Source organism: Callorhinus ursinus, unplaced genomic scaffold (genome assembly GCF_003265705.2).
Source record: "Callorhinus ursinus isolate GAN/ISIS: 27379988/994484 unplaced genomic scaffold, GSC_fseal_2.0 scaffold48, whole genome shotgun sequence".
NCBI lineage: Eukaryota > Metazoa > Chordata > Mammalia > Carnivora > Otariidae > Callorhinus > Callorhinus ursinus.
The window spans coordinates 4525097-4534852 of NW_027397110.1; the positions used below are offsets into that span (position 1 = coordinate 4525097).

General features: G+C 60.4%; 1 protein-coding gene across 1 annotated transcript in view; it reads right to left on the reverse strand.

Moving 5' to 3' along the window:
* The window catches only part of PRR5 (proline rich 5), a 50989-nt gene extending 42285 nt beyond the window's left edge, over positions 1-8704 (reverse strand). The window contains exon 1 of the mRNA XM_073882650.1: positions 8634-8704. The gene's annotated coding sequence lies outside the window, so the exon portion shown is untranslated. The remainder of the gene's footprint in view (positions 1-8633) is intronic.
* Positions 8705-9756: the final 1052 nt, after the last annotated feature.

A 9756-nucleotide genomic window follows, 5' to 3' on the forward strand; every position in this document is an offset into this window, starting at 1 on the left:
GCACAGAGGAGGCCTTTTCCCTTCACTGGCTGGTCCTCCTCACCTTCAGGGAAAGCAGAGGAAGGCTCACCCGTGCTGGCCCCGCCCCCTCTGTGACTCAGTGGGCAGACCTCGGTGGCAGGGTCCCACTGCTGCTCGGAGCCCTTTCTGGTTGATCTTGTGACATGACACTCATTTCCCACTTCTGGGGGCTCACCTGTCCCCAGGGTGCCTCCTGTGCTATATCTCGTCCCCTAACCAGCCACCCTGGGCGATGCTCTGACCACAGATGGCAGAACATGTCCCAGGGAGGACTCGAGGTGGTGAGGTTTATGATGATGCTCCCTTGCTGTATGACGTCAGCTGCTAACCCCCTCTCTTCAGATGCCCCAGCAGAAGCCCTGGAGGCTCTGTCAGGGGCAAGGGCTGCAGGAAAGGCCGGATATTCCAGGTTGGGCTCTGGGGACAAACAGACCTGGATTCAAAGCGCAGCTCTGTCACTTACTGTGACTTGGCCTCAATTTCCCCATTCCGTGAGATGGGGACACAGCAGTGCCTGCCTTGCAAAGCCGGGGCAAGGATCTCACAGGCTCCTTAGTGCAGAGTGCCTCCCGCAGTGGCAGGCTGGCAGGTGGAGCGCCCAGGGCTCAGAGGATGCAGATCTCGTGAAGCTCTCGGGGGGCACGCCCCCTCTCCCCCGGCATCACTCAGGATCCCGTCCAGCCCTCACCTTCAGGGTCTTACCACCCCTGCCTCCCCCTCCCCCGGGGCTCCAGCCATGCAGTACTCACTGGCCTGGCACACCTGCTTTCCTAGCAAACCCACCCGCCAGCAAGGTGCCAGCTACGCAAGGCCGATGGCTGGGCCGGGGCCTCCCCTGGGCTTCCCTCTGTGACAGCTCCACCACAGCATGGGTCTGCATCCCGTCAGCCTCCCTCATCGGACTACGTCAGGCCAGTCCGATGGAGAGCTAGACCCAGCAGGCAGGAGCTGTGTCTTTGTGGCACCTGCCTCCCAGAGGTTTGGCACATGCCTCTCAACACCCGTGACCACGCCCTGCCACCGGCCTGCTTCCCTCCAACAGGTAAATGCTGGGTTTGCAGGATGGACATGAGGCCTGACAGATGGATGGGATGAGCTGCTCGGGGTCACACAGCTCCAAGGCCGGGAGGCCAGCCCTCCTGACCCCCAGGGCTCTGCAACAAGCCCCCGCCCACCTGTCTCTCTCCTGGCCCCAGAAATCCTTCCCGTCCAGCTAAATGTCCATTGTCTTGGAAGGTCAGGTACATGGAGTCCCTGTCTACAGAGTCTATTCCAGAAAGGCAGTGAGTTTCCACACAGAGCACACCTTCTAGCTCTGCACACGTCCCTTACCACGTGTTTCTAAAACCCCGCCGCGGTCCTGGATGTCACTCACTCACTCGCTCACTTGTTCATTCACCAGACACTCCTGGGGTTCCGCTCTGTGCCAGCCCCAGGCTGAGCCCAGGGACCTAGAGATGAATCAGGCAGAGCCCCACCCGGGAGCCTTTGGAGGGAAAGAGACTGGGGACAGATGAGCATGGGGTGCTAAATGCTGCCTCAAATATATGAGCAAACATTCCAGGGGCTGCCCCATCTTGCCTGGGTGGACGCAGGGCAGCCAAGAAGACTTCCTGGAGGAGGAGGGCACCTTCCAACAGGGCCTTGAAGAGCCAATGGAAGCCCCCCCGGGCAGGTGCAGAAGGGCAGGAAGAGTTCCAGGCAGAGGAACACAAGGGGAGGCCGAGAGGGGGGAAAAGTGGAGAGCAAATAGGCAGGCGAGATGCCCTGTGTACACGGGCAGGCACTGAGGGGCGACAGTGGCTCTGATCCAGCACGGGGTGGGAGGTCTGGGGGGGGGCGGGGATGACCCCCGGCCACCCACAGGTATCTCATCAATAGCTTGCATGTGACCTGGCTCCGTCTTACAGCTGCTGGAGGCAAGCGTGGCTCCAGGACCAGAGCCTGCCTTGGGAACTCTGAGCCCCTTGGGAAAAGCCGCTGCCTTAGGCTAGCAGCTCTGCAAGCCCCCTCCCAGGCACCAGCTCTGGGTCCTCCCTGGGAGAGCTGACCACAAAGCCTGCTGGGGCCTCTCTGGAAACCAGACCCGGTCCAAAAGCCAATGAATGCCCAGCAGGCTGGTGTGCAGAGGTGACGGAAAACAAGGACACAGGTGTGCTCCAGTCAGGAAAGTGAGGTTTGCCCCCAAGTCACAGCCGGGAGACCAGGGCTGAGAGGCGGAGCGGCCTGCCAGAGCTCACCCAACCCGCGTGGACGTGGTGAGTGGGCCCGGGCGCTGAACCCAGCCCTGACGGTTCCGGGGGCTCCCCCCACCATGGCATCAGTGTCCCCCATGGGTCCGCGGAGCCTCGAATGCTGGCCTGCGGCCAGTGCACCCAGAAGATATTTTATGAATGAGTGAACAAAAGAATCTGAACCCCCTGCTCTTCCACCCCCACCACACGGCAGTAGGAAGAAGCCATCTGCTACTGTTTTTTGTTGTTGCTGTTACTCTGAAAATCAAATGCACAAACCCAAGTCATAACTCTGTGACGCATCAGGACGGACAGACACCCCAGCCCTTGATTCCGGGCGAGAACCGAGTGTGGCCTCCCAGGGACAGGAGTTAGACAGACGAGGGCCAAATCTCCGCTCAGCCACTAGTAGCCGGAGACTCGACCCGCCGCACCCCTGCTCTGAGACTTGGTATCCCCACCACGAAACAGAGGTGTAAGAGGACCTACCTCCCTTGCGGGCCGCCGTGAGGACCAAGGAGGTGGGACCCTGCAGGGGTGAGAGCAGGGCGGGGGGGGGGGGGGGGGGCGCGCCCGCCGCCTGCTGGCCTCCTCTGCCTGCGATCCTGGCCGCTGGCCGCTGGGTAAGCTCCGGAGCCCCCAGCGCTAACTGCGCTGGACGCCCTGCAGGCAGCTGAACGGCTTACACACTCTGAGGCTCCCACAGGGCCAAAGGGCAGAGGGGCCAAGGAGGGCGCGGGCAGGTGGCCCACTGGGCTCCCCCGTGACTCAGCAGGACTCAGGGAGGCTGCAGGTCTAGGGACGGCTGTACCCTGTGCAGGGAAGCCCAGCTGCTGCTGTTTCGGATAAATATTTTATCACTGCTCACAGAGCAGTCCCCAGGAAGGTGCCGGCAGCCTCTGAGCCCGCAGAGCACCCCTTCCTGCCCGGACAGAAGGAAGTGGCTGGGTGGGGTGCAGGGTGGGGTCAAGAGCCCAGACTGCTAGCACATTACGGTTCCGCTGAGACTTCAGGTCAGCTCAGCTTAGCAAATGCCCCCTGAGCCTCACCCACACCACCCTGCCCTGTGCTGGGTGCTGGGTGCTGGGCTCAGCCCTGCTCTGTGGACAGCTCCCACATTCCTCTTCAGCATGCCTTAGAGCACTAGCCCTCTGCCCTTTGGCCCAGGCACATGTCCCATCCTGCTGGCCCAGTGCCATGCCACCTCCCCCAGGAAGTACTCCCGGCTTTCCCCCCTTCTTACTGTGTGACCTCGGGCAGGCCCATCGCACTATCTAAGACCGTTTCTAAAATGGAGCTGATGACCCCCACTCGTGGGGCACAGGATGAGATTATATAAATGAAGGGTCTCCCAGCACCTCGCCCACATGGAGACATTCTCTTTGGAGGGAGCTGAACACCAGGCATCCAATCAATAAATATTGAGCGTGTCTCAGGGTGGGACACAGGGACATTTGGCACCTGGCTCCTGTTCGCAGGGGTCCACGATTTTACTAGGGACACGGGACCTAAATAATACTAATAGTAAGCACAGCGGCAACAAAACCATGACAGTAGTAACAGCTACCACGTTTCAAGCCCCTGCCATTGCCAGATACTTGACATCACATCCCCACGTTCACACGTCCCAGCAGCCCTGTGCCGTGGGGTTCTTACCCTCACTTCGTAGCAGAGAGGAAACCACAGCTCCCCACCTCTCCATAGCCAAAGCCAAGCTCAGCGTCTTCTCCCAGCCTTCCCTCTCCACGCTGAGTCCACTGTGCCAGGGACCATCACCACCACCTACTCAAGTCCGAGACTAGCAGTCCTGGGGACTCAGTAGGTATTGAGCTCCCCGTCACAGGAAATAGTCAAGCAGGGGGCATCACGTTTATTCTCATCAATGTGTGGCCTCAGTGGCTGGCTTTCAGCCCATCTCAATCAGACCTAAACACTTACCAGCTGTGTGACTTGGACGAGAGACTGACCTCTCTGTGCCTTGCCTTCCTCATCTGTACAATGGGATCATACCATGGCCTTGGAGGGTTACATGAGGGCAAATATGTAAGCTTCTAAGCTGTCTTCAGGTGCACCTCAAGGGCTGCCAATGTGTTGACTATTATTATTTTGTAGATTTACCTTACCCTTCCTCCTCATGGGAACCAAGCAGGGTAGACATCGAAATTTCCATGTCACAGATTTGAAAACCGAGGCACGGAGAATAACCCCTCAGACTCAAAGGGTATGTGGCAGAACCGGAACGAGAACGCGGGTCTCCTGGAGCTGAATGGGGGCCACCCTCCCAGCCTGGGTCCTCCATCCCCCCAGGCTTTCCTCCTGGGTTTTCCTCTGGGCTCCGGGCAGACTGGTTTTGCTGGAGAAACTGCTTGGGCAACACATAGAAGGTTTTTAACCAGTTCAGGGGATGGCACAGAAAGCAAAACCCTAAGAACCTTCCAGAAAACAAGAAGACTTCTGCTGGGGTCAGAGGAGCCCACTGTGGTAGCTCTTGATGTCAAGGTGTTTTGGTGACACTCTCTCACATTCAGGCAGGTAGTGCGGTGGGGATGGAAGGGGGGCATTCACACCTCCTGCCAGACACCCTAGGTTTGAGCCTCAGCCCTGCTCCTTGCTGCCTGGGTCTCTAGGCAAACCACTTGGCCTCTCTGAGCCTCAGCTTTCATATCTGTTAATTGGGTATGGCCACGATCACCCTCTGGGCTGGCTAGTGCCTGGAGAAGGTCTGCACATAGGACCAGGCACACGGTAGATGCTCAGGAAACGGCAGCCCCCCCTCTTTCCGGGGGTCAGCCCACGCCCTGGAATCAAAGCTGAGGAGAGCAGTACTCCGTGCTGAAATGAGCTGCATGTATTTTCTTGATAATCTTTTCAGAAGCGGCCCGGCGCCTGTACCCCCACCCCCACTTTTCCCAGGGTGTAGACAGTCGGTGGCCTCACTGTTCTCTCCGGAGGGTACAGATGGGCACGAGCTGAAGGCTTCCCTGCGCCAGGCGTCGAGTGCTCTCGGGATGCCAGAGGTACGCATCGACGCTAACGCTGATGTGGATACGGACAGTAACTCCGGGGCCGATGCCAGCCTGAGCGAAAGGCCACACACCGGAGCACTGTGACGGCAGGAGCAGGGACCTGTACCGCCACTCTTGATCCTCACATGGGGACTGTCCCTCTCAGGGCCTTACACGGAGCCACCAGATCCTCACCACAACCCTAGGCGCCAAGTGCTTGCAATTCTCACCACTTTACAGACGAAGAAACTGAGGCACACAGAGGTCAAGACACTTGCCAACGTCACAGAGCTGGGGATAGGTGGGGCCGGGATTCGAACCCAAGCACCCTGGCCCCAGCACCCATGGTTTTAATCATCTCAACAGTTTAGTCCAAGCTACCCAACGCAGATGACAGAACTGAAGCTCAGAGAGGTCAGGCAGCTTTCCCATGGCCACACAGCGGTTAAATGGTGCTGCCAGGATTTACAGCAGGTGAGCCTGCTTTGCGGCCCCTCTCTGGCCCTGGCTGGCTCCTCCTCCCAGCCCTGCCCAGAGCCCCGTCCCCAAGTCTGGGTCACCAGAGTCACCAGAGTCACCAGAACTGGGCTCACGCACAGATCTCAAAGCCCTCCCCCCAGTGGGGCTCCCCCACTGAGATTCAGTTCCGAGACATATCAGAGGGATGTGGTTAAATGGCAAAAAGAGGGTTATGGTGTCACCAGGAAGTTACCTTTTTGTTCCACTAAACCCACGTCTTCATAGCAGTCCGAGACTCTAATTTGTATCTCCTGACTCAGACTTGGGGCGTGGCTGGGTCTTCTTCGGCACGTCCCCCGGGGCCACCCGAGGCTTCTGGGTGAGCCTAAAGCAGGACATCCCGACCCTGCTGTGTGACCCTGAGCAGCAATGACCCCACAGTCTGACCCTACAGCTCCCTGTTCAGATCGCACCTGTGGCCTCTCCCTACACGTGTGGGTCTCTTTGCCTCAACGGGGATCCCCCTGCCATCTGCCAAGGCCTGTGGGAAGGAGCAAGGGAATGAATGAAGGAACGAATGGCTTTTCCTGCCCCTCTATGGGCATCTTGGGAGCCCACCCTCCTCACAGATGTCCCAGAAGATGATTTTGTTCATGTCCACGAACGCCCAGGACTCAGGGCACCCGGAGAGGTGGGGAGAGGGCCCCGGGCTTTCCCCTTCCTTCTCCTCCCCCCCAGGTCCTCCTGGCTCTGCCGGGAGTCGCCTGGGAGACCCGGGTGTCATCTCACAGTGCCTGTCTTGAGAAAGACCCGGCACCCGCATAGAACGCTGCCCGACTCTGCCCAGGTGATGCCGCTCAACCATCCCCAGGCCTTTTGATCCATCCATTAGAAATAAACAAACAAACAAAATCCATCAGCTAACAAATGTTTCTGCACAGACAGCTTTCCCTGCTGATGAGAAATTAAGGACACGCGAATGTCCCCATCACCAGATAGTAAGGTAGCTGAAATGCAGAACGCCAACCACTCTCATGGCTTACATCACATTCACTGCGGGCTTGCGATGTGTCAGGCATTGGGCCTCTTTGGATCCCCTGACTGCCCGTAAGGAGTGGGGAATGCCATGATTTCTAGTGTTCAGGTGGAAAAATGGAGGTCCTGAGAAGCAAAGTCCCTCGCCCAGGACCATGCGGACAGCCAGCAGTGGCCCCGCGATGCTGACCCAGGTCTGCCTGACTCCGGAGCACTCCCCTACCCCCCACATTTTCAACAAACAGCTCAAAATCTCAGACAATGAGGCAGGAAAGACCCTTGGGAGGCCATAACTTGCTGAGTGCTGGGGACTTGGGCTCAGGGAAGGGGAGTGGCTTCCTCAGGGACACAGAAAGTCCACGCCCCTGGGTTGGGCTGCTCTTGGGTCCACCCCACGGCCTACCGGCCAGAGGGAGTATGTGATCTTGTGCCCTCATCCAAGGCCACCACTCAGCAGTGTTCACACTTGTATGTGCACGGGGTGGGGCTCGGGGGGGTGAGCTGTAAGACACAGATTCCTGGTGCCCTCATCAGAGGTCAGGACGAGAGCCCAGGCATTGGCATTTTATCAAGAACTGTCATTGAAGAGGACAATCTGGTGGTCCTGGACCCCGCCGCCAGAGCGCCTAGCTTACCCCTCCAGGAAGGGTTCTCAGGCTGGGCCCGGTGCAGGAGGTCTGAGAGGCCACAGGGAGCGCCCCTCGCCCTCCAGATGCAGTCCAGGGAATGCCGTTTGGAATCCCGGGGAACTCTGGCCCAGCGGGGCTTCCGCCAAAAGCATCACTAATCACCTGGACAGCGATGGCCTCCCCATCCTCTCTATACCATCTCACTGCTGCCCTGCAGCCTGGATGGGGGAATGGAGGCCGCCCGCAGGAAGTGGCTTAAGACCACACCCAGTGACCCCCAGGCCAGGGACCCTCCCCGAGCCCAGCAAGTTTTCCCCTACCTTGGCTCCATTGGAAACAATCTTAGAAAGCGTCAGGCCCTGCTCCTGTGAACAAGGTCCAGCGCACGGTCTGATTTTGCCAGAGGCCCAGACCCAGTGGCAGGCAAGTCTGCCCTGCTGGCCACCTCTCAAGGGATGTGAGGGGGGTTCCCTAGTTCTGAGGCCACAGACCCCTCCGTGCTCCAGCCCTGGGGTTTCTGCCCTCAGATGTACCTGCCGCCCCAGACCGCCCCCCCCCCCACCCAGGGCTCTGCAGGGCCAGCTCCCCACAGGAAGGTGGCAGGAGGCCCAGGCTAGAGGCCAGAGGGGTGGGGTCCCACGCTGAAACCGGACAGGGCTCCAAAAGGAGGTTCTCCCTCCCTCGACCATCTTTGTTTGCTCTATTGGGGGGGCAGTGTAAAGGGAGGGGAAGAGGGGCATGGGGAGGGGGCAGTGTTGGGGAAGGAAGATCAGGAAACAAGGCAGCTGGACACCCAGCTGGACCGACACGCAGAGACCCACCCGCAGGGACGGAAAGTCAGAGATAGGGACGAGAAGGGGGCGGGGCGGGGCGGGGCGGGGCGTTGGGGGGGAGGGCTGGCGAGGAGAGACCCCGAGAGGGGAGCTGGGAGGTCCTGGGGGGGGGGGCTCGTAGTGGGAGAAGCTGGAGCCCCTTGCCGTGGCCTCCCGGCCCCTACCCCATCCCATGTCCCCGCACTCGGCGTGACGCGCGCGCGCGCGCACACACAGACACACAGACACACACAGACACACACACACACACACACGCACACGCGCGCGCACACACACACACACACACAGACACACAGACACACATAAACGGCGCTCCGGCGGACCCGGCCCGGCCTCTTCAGGGGCGCGTGTGCGACTCCCCCGACCCCCCGGCCCCTTCCCCCCGCGGGGCCTCCGGGGCCCGTCGCCGCCGCTCACCTTGGTCCCCGCGCCACCGCCGCCGCCGCCGCCACCGCGCAGAGCCCGAGCCCGGGCCGGGGGAGGGGGCCGCGGAGGCCCCGCCCCGCCCCGCCCCCGGGCCCGCGCTGGGGCTCCGGACGCGGCCGTGGCCACCGCCGCCCGGGCTCCGCAGCCGATGCGAGTGAGCGAGACCCGCGCGAGGACGCGACCTGCGGCCGCCGGGGAAGCGGCCCGCCCGATCTGGGAGCTGGGGCCGGGGCGCCCTCCGCAGATCCCCCACCCCGGTGCACTGCGCAGGCCGTAGGCGGTGCCCGCCAGGGATGGGGCGTCCCCGGCCACCCAGTAACCCACCCCTCGGCGGTCCTTTAACGCCCACCGAGGGCCCTCTCCTGGAGCCTCCGCCTGCGCGGGGCGCTGCGAGCCGGGAGGAAAAATCAGACGTTCGGATTCAGTCCCTGCCCCGCTGGGCGGGGGTGGGGGGGTGGGGGGGGCGGTCGCTCAGGGTCTGGCAGCTGGCAGAGGGGGCAGGGATGGAGCAAAGAGATGCTTCCAGCGTCTGACTGGCCCAGGGCTCTGGTTCTCAAAGTCTGGCCCCATCTGCTGGGGGGGCATCTCCCTGAACTTGCTAGCTATGCACGTTCTCAGGCCCTAGCCCAGACTTACAGAATCTAGGGTTGGGGCCTAGGAATCTGGGTTTTTACCAAGCTCTCCGGGTGATTCCCAAGCTCCGAGAAGTTTGAGAAGTACTGGCCTGGTTGAAATGTCGGGCACCCCATAGCTCATACCCCAGATGGAACACCCAGGTCCCACACCCGAGAGTATAAAGAAGGGGTTCTTTTCATCCTTTGTTTAAAAAGGTCCACCTTGTCTCCTTTGTGACACTGTGCTGGGAAGGGGGACAGGGGTGAGGGTGGCTCCTGGACCAGGAGTTCTGTGGCAGGATTAACAGGCAGAGAAGAGTGCCCTCAGGGGCAAGGCCATCTGGCTGGAGCCTTCCCTGGCGGGTACTGGTCCTTAGACGTGTGTTAAAGTGTAGGGATGGTTTTAAAGTTTTGAAATGCAATTATGCAAATATTTCTGTCTGTATTCAGGACTTTCTCTCCCACGATGGTGCTTGTGAGAAGCTAAGCCACCTGCCCTT